Below are 3,422 nucleotides of genomic sequence, written 5' to 3'. Positions count from 1 at the left end.
CTGGGACGAAGTGAGAGAGTGGCATGGACATATATACACTACCAAATGTAAAATAGAAAGCTAATGGGAAACAGTTGCATAGCACAGGGAGATCAGCTCGGTGCTTTGTGAGCACCTAGAATGGTGGGATAGGGAGGGTTGGAGGGAGATGCAAGAGGGAGGTGATATGGGCATGTATCTATATGTATAGCTGATTCATTTTGTTAAAAAGCAGAAACTAACACACCATTGTAAAGCAATTATACTTCAATAAAGATGTTAAAAAATTTGTTGTGTGATATATGTTTATTCTTTTTCATCACTGGGTAATATTCCATTTTATGAATATATAACAGTATATTTCCCCCACTTACTGTTGATGGGCTTTTCCAGTTTTACACTGTAACAAAACTACTATGAAAATATTTCTGTTATAAATACACCCTTATTACTATTGATAATATATGTAGGAGAAGTATTACTCAGTCATAGGTTATGTTTATGTTCAGCTTTGGTACATTTTTTATACTAAATGTTTGAATCCCCTGCCCTCCAAATTCATGTTGAAACTCTGTGCCTCAGTGTGATGGCATCAGGAAGTTTGGCCTTTGGAAGGCAATTGGGATTAGACCAGGTCATGAATGGGATCAGTGCCCTTATAAGTGTCACAAGAGATTTTGCTTCATGTCTCTGCTGTCTGCCATGTGAAGATGCAATAAGAGACAGCCAGTAAGTGTACTAGTAAGTGGCTCTCACCAAACATCGAATCTGTCAGTGCCTTGATCTTGGACTTCCTAACCTCCAGAACTGTGAGAAATAAATGTTTGTTGGTAAAGTCATCTGTTTATTGTATTTTTGTTTTAACAGCTCAAATTTACTAAGACAATACATTGCCAAACTGTTTTCAAAGTGGTTATATTAATTTATATTCCCACCAGCAATGTATGAAAGTTCCATTTTCTCCACAACTTGGAAATATTTGGTAGAGTATTCTGGAGAATGTGTGAGGGCATCTCATTTTCTTCTTTGTTTTCACACTGTTTTACAACTTTATTGAAATTTAATTTATATACTGTACAATAACCCACTGTATGTGTATAGTTCAATGATTTTCAGTCAATTTACAGTGTTACAAAAATCTCAATATTTCAATCTTAAACACTTTCATAATCCCAAAAGGTTCTTTCATGCCTGTATGCAATCAATCCTTTAACTTATGCTAAACTAAAAAAAATCACTGATATGCTTTCTGTCTTTAAAATTTGCTCTTTCGCAAAAGTGTATGTAAATTGAATCATTCAATATGTAGTCTTTTGTGTCTGTCTTCTTTCACTTACCATAATGCTTTGAAGTACATCCATAATATTTTGTGTATTAGTAGTTGTTTCTCTTTATTGCTAAGTAGTATTCCTTTGTATGTATACACATTTTTTTTATCCATTCATCAGTTGATGGGCATTTGGATTATTTACAACTTGGCAATTACAAATAATGCTGCTATGAACATTCATGTACAAGTCTGTATGTGGAGATAGGTTCTTATTTCTTTCAGGTAGATCCTTAGGAGTGGAATTACTGGGTTGTATAGTATATTAGTTTTCTATTGCTGCATAACAAATCACCACAAAATTTTGTGACTTAAAAGAGCACTCATTTAGTTTCTCACAATTCTACAGGTCAGAAGTCCAGCCTGCCTGATTTGGGTTCTCTGACTAGGGTCTCATAAGACCAAAGTCAAATTGTGGGTCTGCTTGGTTCCTACCAGGAGACTCTGGAGATGTATTACTTCCAAGATCATTCAGATTGGCAAAATTCAGTTCCTTGCAGTTCTAGCACTGAGCTCTCCATGTCTCTGTTGGCTGGGAGCCAGGAGCTTCTCTCAGGTTCTAGAGACAACCGGTATTCTTTGTCAAGTAGCCCCTTCCATCTTCAAGCCAAATATGGCATGTCAAATCCTTCTTTTGTTTCAGATCTCTGTGAAATCCCCTTCTATCACTTGGAGAAAATTCTTTGCTTTTAAAGGGCTCATGTGATTAAACTGAGCCCACCTTTACATCCTCCATTTGGCCCTGAAAGTCAACTGATTAGTAAACTTAATTGTATCTGCAAAAACTCTTTTGGCATGTAACCTTCTACAGAATGGATGTTTGTGTACTCCTAAAATTCCTATGTTGAAATCATAATCCCCAGTATGATGGTATTTGAGGGAGGAGTCTTTGAGAGTTAATTAGGTAATGAAGGTTGAGCCCTCCTGATTGGATTAGTGTCCTTATAAGAGACACAAGACAGCTTGCTTCCTTTCTCTGCTCTCTTGCCCATGTGAGGATGTAAGGAGATGTTCATCTACAAACTAGGAAGAGTGCTCTCAGCAGACATTGAATATCCTGGGACCTTGATCTTGGATTTTCCAGACTCCAGAACTAAGATAAGTAAATTTCCATTATTTAAGCTCTTCAGTTTATGGTACCTTGTTACAGCAACCCAAACTAACTAAGACATAACCTAACTTAAATAAGTATGGTATGTCATTATAGTCACAGTTTAGGGATTTGGGGCAGGAAATCTTGGGTGATCAGTTTTGAATTCTGTCTACCACATATGGCAATGTATGTTTACATTAAAAAAAAAAACCCAACAACTGCCACACTGCTTTCTAAAGTAACTGTGGTATTTTAATATAATCATCCCAACAATTTATGAGGATCCCAGATTTTCCATATCTTTATGAAAACTTGGTATTGTCATTTTTATACTCATTATATTATGTGTATATAAATGTATAATATGGTATGTCATTTTACTTTGATTTTCATTTCACTAATAGATAATGATGTTGAACTTCTTTTCATGTGCTTATTAATTAGTCATTTATACTTTTTGGTGAAATGCTTATTTAAATATTTTGCCCTTTTTAAAATGAGTTATTTTTCTTATTATTTTTCAGTCATAAGAGTACTTTATATTTTCTTGATATAAGTCCTTTATCAGAAAAACAATTTATAAATATATCCTATGAGTCTTTGGCTTATATTTTCAGTTCTTAATGATGACTTTGAAGAACAAAAGCATTAAATTTTTATAAAATCCCATTTATCTCTTTTTCACATATGGATCATGCTTTTAATTTCATATGTAAGCAATCTTTGCCTAACCAAAGGTTAGAAAGATTTTCTTGTAAAAGTTTTATTTTTTTAGCACTTACATTTAGGATTACAATCCAGTTTGAATAAATTTTTGTATATTATATGGGGTAAAGGTCTGTATTAGTTTTCTATTGCTGCCTGCAAAATTACCAGAATCTTAGTGGCTTAAATCAACACACATTTATTGTCTCACCATTTCCAGCTCACAGTTTAGCTGGAGTCTCTGCTCAGGATCTCACAAGGTTGCAGTCAAGGTATCAACTGTGCTGCATTCTCATCTGGAGGATTAATTAGGGAAAG

This window comes from Lipotes vexillifer, unplaced genomic scaffold, assembly GCF_000442215.2.
Source record: "Lipotes vexillifer unplaced genomic scaffold, Lipotes_vexillifer_v1.1 scaffold1895, whole genome shotgun sequence".
In the NCBI taxonomy this organism is placed as follows: Eukaryota; Metazoa; Chordata; class Mammalia; order Artiodactyla; family Lipotidae; genus Lipotes; species Lipotes vexillifer.
This window is presented reverse-complemented; position numbering follows the sequence as displayed.